Source organism: Leptonychotes weddellii, chromosome 2 (genome assembly GCF_054177405.1).
Source record: "Leptonychotes weddellii isolate Sample4059 chromosome 2, ASM5417740v2, whole genome shotgun sequence".
NCBI lineage: Eukaryota > Metazoa > Chordata > Mammalia > Carnivora > Phocidae > Leptonychotes > Leptonychotes weddellii.
The window spans coordinates 149,731,385-149,741,978 of record NC_138370.1 but is presented as its reverse complement, the minus strand read 5'-3'; the positions used below and the strand labels follow the sequence as shown (position 1 = coordinate 149,741,978).

Here is a 10,594-nt window from a genome sequence, read left to right as displayed (position 1 = left end):
TTAAAAAAATTTACATGCATTTAACTTTTATAAGTTTGGTTATGTGAAAAAGTCAGAGTGGGGTGGCATGGGGTGGGTACTGGCTGAGAAACAGTCCACCAGTCCCTGGCATGGCACCTTCCTAAGAGAGGTACAAGGGCAGTTTTGATTGTCTGTGGCCTTCATCTTGTGGCTGGCTTCAGAACCTGACCCTCCGATCAGACACATCAATGCTGAATGATTGCCCCTTGGGAAATGGAAAAATAAAAAAGAAGCAGAGTCATTTTTCCGATGTTTCTCAATCTGTACCATAAGGAGAATCTTGGCTTTCTAAATCTTTGGGCCCAGCTACAAAGCCCACCACCATCTCTTTCACCTTTTTTTTCTTATTGTGGAGTACAAAAATGGGGTCCACTAACGAAAAGTATGGGAGGTAGAGCCTTTCTTCCTTCCTTTCTTCCTTCCTTCCTTCCCTCCCTCTCTCCTTCTTTCCTTCCTTCCTTCCTCCCTTCCTTCCTTCCTCCTTCCAATATTCGTGGAATATCAACAATGTATCAAGTGCAGGATTCAGCAGTAAGCTAATGCTGAGTCAAAAAGGGAGTCAAAAGACGAGTCTTGACTTGGTTATGTAGAACTAGCACTGTGACACTGGGGGACCTGTGGATCCTTCTGGGTCTCCATCCACCAAAAAAGGTGGGGAAAAAAATGGCAAGTAAGTTCTAAGCTTTCTCCCAGTGATAAAATTCTGTGAAATCAACTTAGAAATATTTTCTTAAAACTTAAAAGAAAAAGGGACGTTTGGGTGACTCAAGTGGGTTAAGCGTCCAACTCTTGAACTCAGCTCAGCTCTTGATCTCAGGGGCATGATTTTAGGCCCTGCATTGGGCTCCACGTTGGGCATGGAGCCTACTAATAAACAAACAAACTTAAAAGAAATAGAACAAACTGTCCTTACAGCAACTTCATCAATTCCTGACAAGCACTTTGCCCAAAGCAGCTCTTGCACCTCAGCTTCGCCTTTCCAGGCTGCAGCCAGCTCCACTCACCTCTCTCCTCCAGACTCACCATCACCTCCTCCTCCTCTCAGCTCTGGGGCTTCCAAGCAGACACTTCCACAGAATGAAGAGATGTCTTTCTCGATTTTGTTTCCTGTCGTGGATGCTGTCTTTCAGGTCCCGGGAGGGTGATTCAGGCTTCAGTGTCTTGATGAAAAGTAAGGACAGCCATGTTATGGACAAAAGTATGGAAATGGATCTCTTGTAAGATTAATCATACTTTCGGATTGTGCAAATGCTCCATTTTCAATGACTGCATCATTTGTAATGTGGCTTTGTATGCTATCATTGGGCATGTGAGCCTGTTTGCACTTAGTTGGTTAATTTGGCAATAATAGTGGTTCAAACACCAATTGCCTTTGTTTACTCCAACCTTAAAAAAACATAATGAAACACTTGGTTACTCTCAAAGGGGAAAATGTTCTTATAAAATGCCTGAATGTTTGTGATATCCTATCAGGGAACATTGGCCAAACACTACTATGGGTAATACCTGCTTCTTCGTTGTTCTAGCCAATCAATGAATACATATTTGAAGGAGGCCTATTCAGTCAACAGGTGACCTTAATTCACTCCCTGAGCATTAAGGAGAAGATTAAAAAAAATAAAAAGTGTAAAATTTCCTGATACCACGGGAGATGTGGTGGAAAGCCAGGACACTTAAATTTGAATCCCACTTATGTGATTCCAGGACAGGGACTCTGTCATTGTGAGCTTTCTATTCCTTGCAAGGACATTAATAACTCCTGCTCTATCTTTCTCATAAAATGCTGGAGAGGGTAAACTGATGGCACGTAAGAAGAAGGGGTTACAGCCACGGAACGCTCCCATCACCAAGCACTGAGCATATCCACTCCCTCAATCTTCACGAGAACCCCATTTTATAAGAAACCCCATCCCTGCACAGGGGAGGGGCTCACTAATAAAAAGTGGAGCTTTTTATCCCAACCAAAGCAGAATCCATGCATTTACCCCCATATGATAATCGATTACACAAAGGTAGCTACTAAAATGTTTTAACACAAAAGAGGAGGAAAAAACTTTTCTTTACCCTCCCCCACTTACAATGGCAAGGGGAGGGGGTAGAGAAATGTCTGCAATATTTTAAGTGTACATCACATGATTCAGATGACTTTGCTAGGTTAACAGCATGAAAATGTTTCACATCGTGTGGCTTTCTTACAAAGTTACGATGCTTTTGACTTATTAGGCTTTAAAATATCACACATTTACACAGCAATCCCACATTTTCCTCTTGAATTTACATTCCAACAAATGAAAATAATTTTTTAATATGATGGCATTACAAATTGCTGGACTCCAGGGAATCCAGCATCTCTTGCTTTCTGCCTGCTTCTACGGAGCAGGCAAAAACTTGAAAACCAAAGACACCAGCAACCTTCCAGCAAACAAAGGCAGTCATTATGTTTTCTGCACTTAGGAGCTTTTCCTCTGCCAGGCCAATACAGAGAGTACTCATCTCCTTCCAACTCCCAAATCTCTTGACTTCCTCCTTCTCCTTCTCTCTGTCTAGGGCCTTTTGAGTGAGATGGCCAATAAGCCCCTTGTTTTAAATCTCTGCAGGAACAAGTGGATGCTACTCTCAGTGTCCACTAAACCATAAGTCCTTTGAGGATACAGGAAGACATCCACCAATCTCAAGATCAAAATGCAACAAGGGGAAGTGTGCAAAGAAAGGAGGGGCTGCCCACCACTGCCTTCTCTTACAAAAATGGTAGAATCTCTGGGGAGAGCAAGCGGTTTACTCTTGCATAGTACATACACTTAGCAAGGGTTCAAGAATAATACTCTCTACTTAGTTTCACTTTTTAAAATGTTCTTATAGTACAATAAACAACACTATTAGGAGCTGAGTACTTTGATACATGTTCTCTCTCTGAACTTCACTGTGAAAGGATTTGAACCTGTGTCCTGCAGACACCAACACTCCGGCCCTTTTCTTTCTTTCTTTCCTGCCTTCCATCTTTCTTTCTTTCTTCCTTTCAAAAGAGAGAGCGGGAGCAGGGGGGAGGGACAGAGGGAGAGGGAGAGAGAATCTCAAGGCCGGAGAATCTCAGCCTGGAGCCCGACGCTTGGCTCAATCTCACAACATAGGGCTGGATCCTACAACCCTGAGATCATGACCTGAGCTGAAATCAAGAGTCAGACGCTTAACCGACTGAGCCAGCCAGGCACCCCTTTCTTTTTTCTTTTCTTTTTTTTTTAAAGTAAGCTCTACACCCAATGTGGAGCTTGAACTCACAACCCCAAGATCAAGAGTTGCACACTCTGTGGACTGAGCCAGCCAGGTGCCCCCAACTCCTGCCATTTTCTTAACAACAGACTGACCTGAATGGATTCCCAAGATCACAAAGTAGCCATTTATGATCATATTTTCTTAATTATTTCATTCCATGTTCTAAAATATGTGTAATTGTGCATTTTCAGGAAAACAACATCAAAAGATCTAAAGAGAATGGAAGGGAAAATTTCTTTCTGAATTTTTTAGGTTTTAGTTACAAAAAGCAACACATCCACTCTAAGCACTCCTTCCCCTCTTTGGTTTTATAACTCCTGTAATGTTTCCCTGGCCCCCACTGCTAGGAAGGCGTAATTGGGTAAACCCAGAGAGGGTTATCAACAGATAGCCAAATCAACAGAAAAGATCAATTTGAAAATAAAATGGTTTGACTGCTGGAAAATCAGGGTAGCCATCTCTTTTTAACATGTCAGCACATGTCCCAAATAGTGTTCTCCAGCCTGCTATTCGCTTCCACTGTCCAACTAAGTAGGAATGCCCAAGGGAATAGGACCTTGTCACCTCCCTTGCCTCCTCCCTGCTCCCACTGGCAATCTGGCAGTATTCAGCCCCAAAGGTAGGAGTTTCATCTTGATACGTCTGGACTGGCCCTGGGCCATCCCAACAACCCTAGCATTTCTATTGTCACTTCTCTCAGCGTGGCTGTTTTCACAAAGAGGACATTCTTAATCATGCAGTAGGAACTGGGTCATCACAGCTAAACTCACCGCTTAAAAGAATGAGTTCTGCTAGACAAACATTCCCTTCCAAGTGTGAGGATGTCTTGACCATGATACAGGGTAAAGTGTCCACCATCACGTTCTTCCTCAACAGGTGGTGGGGCAGGGTGCTTCATCCCCAAGAAAGTCCAAGAGGAAAAGGAGAAGGACGGTTTCAGAACATGTAATGTTGTCCAACAAGTCCAACTTAAGTGGGGAGTGGTTAATACTTGCAGGTATAATGCCTATCACTAGTTATTCGGGAGAGCAGCATGGGAAGTCACCATCAGCTCAGATGACCCGAAGCACACAAGTCAATTAAGCAGCCCAATGAAGGTGAGACGGGGCATGAGTGCTGCCCAATGATGGGGCCACGCCCAGCACGGCTGGGTCTGAAGCAAGCCTCCTGATGGCTGAATGTGTTGTGAAATACTCGTAAACTCCTTGGATAAGTAGCTCCCATTCTTATGATAAATAGAGACTCCCAAGGAAAAAGTACCGGACCACTAAGCCAGAAGACAAATTGATGCAGAATGGTGGCATGCACAATACAGAACAGGCTTGGAGCCTCTTTGATCTGTGCATTACTATATTTGGCTCAAGGCCCCATTAAAACCAAGCCATTTATGTTGGGGCCAATAAATAGAGCTAATAAAAGGCATCCTTGCGCTGGGACTGTGTGAATGGGGGGGAACACAGGCTACCTGTGGCGTTCGGTGAGTGCGGATGCTGACGGCACTCCTGCTGTGTATATACAGGTCCCTCTGCACCCTACATGAGAAGGGCCCGTAGCACCCAGCATAGCAAAGCAGAGTAGAAGCTTCTCCAAGCCCCAGCATAGAAATTTCATTTGACAAATATGCACTGAGCATCTACTAGGTGCCAGAGTATAAACAGGAAGTATACAGAGATGAATAAGAAGTAGGCCCTGCCCATGAGACTCCTGACTAGAACAAAGGCATTTATGTCTCCCCAGCAATAATGCAGACCAGGATGGTGGCCAAGCAGAAGGAAGAGCAATTCGTTCTACGTGGGCAGATTCTGGAAGACTTTACAAAGAAGGTGCTATTTAGTCGAACCATAAAGAAGGAGTGAAAAGAAACTAACAGCTAGAAAAGGGTGGTATTCTGCACAGGCACAAGCTAAGCAAGACTTTGAAGAGCCGAGGGGCAAAGGCAGCTTAGAGAGAGTGTTAGAATTCTGACAAGGATGGAGTGCAAAGCCTGAGGCTGGAAAGGTAGGTCAGGACAGGCTGCAGATGGTCTGGAATGACTTGCTGTGCCTGCACTTGACCTTATTTTTGTAGGTCAGGAGTTGTAGGCATTTTGCATTTTTGTACTTTATATTGGTTTTTAAATTTTTATATTTCAACAGAATTTTTGTCAAGTGATTCCTACATGAAACTTGAATGTATATATAACCAAGAGAAGTGATGCTTTATCAATACAAATGGACTTTTATTATCTCAGCTTTATTACATTTGCCTCTTCTTAAATTAACCAATGGGAAAAGTTGTAATTGTGCCATGTTACTCAAGATTTTTTTCCTAGCGCGAGTGACAGAAAACCCAATCTAAACTAACTCAGGGAAGAAACAAAAAGTGGGGGACAAAGAAGGATTTATTTACTTCTGTAAATCCAGAAGTGGTTCTGGGATTCAGGAGAAGCTAAAGGAGTACGATCAAAGCTTTTTGCCCATTTTAACGCAGCTCCGCATCCCTCTCTGCCGGCTGCTCCGCTCTCTAGAAGGGCTTCCTCGCAGTGATGGCCCAGGCTCGGAGCCTGTAACCAGCTTTGTCAGTTGTCATCTCCTTCCCAAGAGAGCCCAACACAGTCCCAGAACTAAGCCTCAGCGGCCGGGCCTGGCTCACATGCCTATCCCTAACCCTGTCACGGCCTGACTATGTTGCCTACTGAGTGACCACCCAGAGTCTCCATGGACTGAGTGTGGAGGCAGGTGGTGTCTCAGAGGGAAACTGAGGTGTTTCTACCAGAAGAAGAAGAAAGGATGCTGGGCAGGTAAAAACAACAGTTGTACAAATATAACGTGAACATTTTAAATTAGGGATAAGGAATAACAATTACAGGCTTTTATCAGTCTCAACACCCAGTCTGCTTCTGTATTTTATTTTAGTTGCACAGTATTGAGAAAATCCCAATTAACATAGGGAGTGGTTACAAATAGTAACCTTTTTTTATTTTTTAAAAATATTTTATGTATGTATGTATGTATAGAGAGTGTGCATATGTGAGCGGGGGGGGGGAGGGGCAGAGGGAGAGAGAGAATCTCAAGCAGACTCCCCGCTGAGCACGGAGCCCATTGCGGGGCTCGACCTCGCGACCCTGAGATCATGACCTGAGCCAAAATCAAGAGTCGAACCCTCAACAAACTGAGCCACCCAGGTGCCCCCAACAGTAACTATTTTTTAAACAGCATACGTGGAACCTCCAGGATGTTCTTCCATTAAATGTGTGCCTAAGTTTGAAAGGAGACCAAAAGTTGAGTAACAGGAAATTCTATGTCAGAGTTTAATTACAGAAACCACGATGAGGCTCCTTTGTTGATTACAGTGTTCACCCGGAAGATGCTTCTCAAATATGTCTGTAATAGATGATGATAAATTCAACAATATCATTTTTTTTAAAACTCCGATATCGCAGTGACTATGGTCCCGAGTCCGAATACAGTGAAATAAACGTTGTTTTGCTATTAAAGTCACAATTTGAAGTTTCAGCTGAAGTGCTGACATGTTACCAGCAAGTAAGCACGGTGACATTATAACCCACACTGCCAAATCATATTAAAAAACATCAGCCAGTGATGTAACTCTTATATCAGAGTCCTATTTTGCAAGTTTCCTTTTCGGAGAAAATAGTGATTTCTCATCTCAAATGAAACAGTAATAAGAACACCTTCTTTTGAGACAGTAGATAAATATTACCAGAAAAAAGTAAATTCAGGAGCTCACAACCTTGTACATTCCAAATAACTTTGAAAATCCTGGTTTGATGATCATGTCTTATTAAACTGACAATATGGAGAGTATTATTAACCACGGTTTTAAAAGACGCTGCTACCTCCTTAACAGCAAGCCTTTCTATGAAACTTTCCAGTGTCTTTTCTAAAATCACATTTCAGCAACAACATTCCCCACTACTCTGCACCACTGTACCATTCTACATTATTTTATTTTTCTTGGTGTGAATGGCATGCTTTCTTTCCTAGACTGAAAAGCTCCGTGAGGCTGGGACTCATTCATCACATGCTTCCTCCTCATACAGGACAGTATAATGTATCCTAAGAGCTTAGCGTGAGGTCTGATAGGAGGCAGGACTCAATAAATGCTTGGTAAATAAATGCATAAAAATAATTAATGTGGCTTATTTACAACAAAGTTGAAGGGGAAGTTTTGTCTAGCCATTGTGTCAAATAAAATTCCTGAGACGAAACAGTTTTGTACTCCAAATTAAGGGCAGACAAAATCAAAACCCAAAAACTTACCTCCTTCAGAGAAATGCTCTCTGACTGAGCTCTGTGTTTCGAGGGCTCTTTTGGCCACACACACGCTCACACTTTTCACCAGTCATTCATTCATCATTCATGTGTTCGTGTACTGTCCTGGTTGCTGAGGATGTTTTAAGAAGGCATTGAACATAGTCCTTGACCTTAAGGAGCGTAGTCAGGGAGAAGCATAACAAATCATCATAGAGCCACCTGATTCGTGCCATAATAGAGATATGAATATTACACGGCGTCGATCAGGCTTTCTCAGGTTGCCAGGAAGACAGGCGTGCTCTGGTGCCTCGGGTTAATGTGGTTCGTTGTGAGGATACCGGAGGAAGTGGGGAAGAGCAGGAGGCAGCTCTAGCAGCTGCCTGGCGGAACTGGGAATGTCATTCAGGTCATAGCATACCTCCAGCCACCTGTTTTTCTTGACATGGCTTCAGCAGTAGGCATCCGTTGCTCCTTCTCTAATGCTCTGCCAGTGTGGTGACTCAGCTACACTCTGCCTCTGCTTTTCTCTGCTCGTGCTGCCAAATCCCCTCGGCACTTCTTTTCCTCCACGCCATTGTTCCCGTTTTGTCATGGCCCCCACCGCCATGGGGACAGGGCTTTCTGACTGCGCTCAGGGCGTCCGCCCATTTCTACCCAACCTTTTGGTTTAGCTCTCCTCCTCCCCCACACTCAATAGGTTTCAAATTCAAGTGGAATTTGAAGAGGCTTTGCGTGATTGGCCAGTCATCATCTAGGAAACAGGGACCACATGGGGCGGAGCTCTTGCATCAGCCCATTTCATTGGCTGCTGGACACACAGCCTCAGGTCTCGGTTCAATCTGCTGCAGCCAGGAAAGCGGGGCTCAGGGTTACGTGCGTCACAGGAGGGTTGTAGTTGGGGCTGGCAATCTTAGCAATTGACTTTTCTTCAGTACAGTGTACCACTGTATTGTTTGCCATCTCCAGTTTCTGCCCACTGTTGGGCTTTGCTACGTATAATGTCAGAGTTATAATCGATTTTTGAAATAGACTTTTTTTTTTAAAGATTCATTTATTTGAGAGAGAGAGAAGACGAGTGGGGTGGGGAGGGGCTGAAGGAGAGAGAGAATTTTTTTTTTTTAAGATTTTTATCTTTTATTTATTTGTTTGACAGAGGCACGGCGAGAGAGGGAACACAAGCAGGGGGAGAGGGAGAAGCAGGCTTCCAGAAGAAGCAGGGAGCCCGATGCGGGGCTCCCTCCCAGGACCCTGGGACCATGACCTGAGCCGAAGGCAGACACTTAAGGACTGAGCCACCCAGGCACCCAGAAAGAGAGAGAGAATCTTAAGCAGCAGGGAGCCAACTTGGGGCTCCACCTCAGATCCTGATACTATGACCTGAGTGGAAACCAAGAGTCAGAGGCTCAACAGACTGAGCCATCCAGGTGCCCCTGAAATAGACTTTTTAAAGTTATTTTAAATAGCTAAAAATTAAAAACAATTAAATATCCCATAAGAAGAAAATAGCTGAATAAATTATATTTATGAGAAGGAAAATTAAATAGCCTTCCAAAAGAATCATAATTTGGAAGATATATTATGACAAGAGAAAATACTTATTGATATAATGGTAAATAAAAATCAGTACATACAAGTTATATAGTGTTATTAATGAGCTAATTACACACTCACCTATGGAGTTGAGAGAGAATAAACTGGAAAGACAAGGTGACGGGGACTTGGGATGATGAAATGCTGTGTAAGTCTTATGGGGTTTTTTTTACGCATTTTTTTTTTAATTTCTCAATCTTTCAAAGGTAAAAGTAAAATTCTCCATTTTAAGATATATAAAGCAGTATAAATGACCACTCTTTCTTAGGAGGCAAAATCCATAAATTGGTTTGACAAAAAATACAAGGTACTTTGGATCCCACTTTCAGTAAAGAAAGTGGGGTTTTCTTTCTTGTTCATGAATGCCTAACAGCACAGAAACAAAGATGACAATGAAATCAAAAGTACAACAGAAAAACGGGATGCATGATGGCTAATCATGTGCCTTGTGTTTTGTATTCTCAGAGGGATGTATGGATTGTCAAAATATAGTCCTTGCTCATCCTGCCTGATCATGAATCGCAATGGAATGGGGTTCAGAAGGTGCAAAAATGGAAGACAGCCTGTGAACAACTGAAATCCAATGGAAAAAAGTACTAATAAGATAATACGAGGGAGAGTGCCTCGGTGGCTCAGTTGGTTAAGCAACTGCCTTGGGCTCAGGTCATGATCCTCGGGTCGCGGGATCGAGTCCCACATCAGGCTCCCCATTCAGCAGGGAGTCTGCTTCTCCCTCTGACCTTCCCCTTCTCATGCTCTCTCTCTCTCTCATTCTCTCTCAAATAAATAAATAAAATCCTAAAAAAAAAGATAATACGAAGGAGCATGGAGGCCCAGAAGAGATGGCTAATTCTGCCTGTGAGAGTGAGGGAAGAATTTAGAAAGTGAGTGACATTTGAGCTGAGCCTTAAGAAATAGTAATTGAATTTTCAAGGGATCCAGGAAGAAGGCACCTTTCGTCCCTTCCTGAATTCTAAACTAATTGAGAAATAATACAGAGGGATTAGGCAGATGGGAAACCAAACTATCACCTTTATTTGATATAGTTGATATTGAAGAATAAGGCTTTATGGCTGCAGGGAAGTGGGTTTCCAATTCTGAACCCAGAATTATACAGATTTATCCATGCAGTCACAGTATTGCATGGCAGAGACAGACTTCCTGACGGAGGACAAGACTCCTCTAAAACTTAGAGAATCAGTGCAGAACCTGTATCTTCAGCAGTCAGGCCCACCCCAAGAAGAAAAAGGGAGGAAGAGGCTGGAATACATGGGTTTGATGTAGTGGGTTGAATGATGGCCCCCTAGAAGATATGCCCACCCAGAATCTGTGACTGTGACATCATTTGTGAAAAAAAGCTTCTCTGTGTATGTAACTAAGTTAAGGATCTTGGGGTGAGATCATCCTGGGTTTGGATGGGACCTAAATCAAAGGCAGGTGTCCTTAGAAGAGAAGGA

At 43.2% G+C, this 10,594-nt stretch overlaps 1 long non-coding RNA gene across 2 annotated transcripts in view; it reads right to left on the bottom strand.

Moving 5' to 3' along the window:
* LOC145720214 (uncharacterized) overlaps nucleotides 1–8,218 on the bottom strand; it is a 23,822-nt gene extending 15,604 nt beyond the window's left edge. The window contains exons 1-3 of one of the 2 annotated variants that reach the window (XR_014143064.1): nucleotides 7,966–8,218; nucleotides 1,026–1,181; nucleotides 16–226 (exon numbers count right to left, since the gene is read on the bottom strand). This is a non-coding gene — a long non-coding RNA (uncharacterized LOC145720214). Of the gene's footprint in view, nucleotides 1–15; nucleotides 227–1,025; nucleotides 1,182–7,965 lie in introns of those variants that run through there. The other variant, XR_014143063.1, reaches the window with a different exon arrangement.
* Between the last annotated feature and the right edge of the window lie 2,376 nt (nucleotides 8,219–10,594).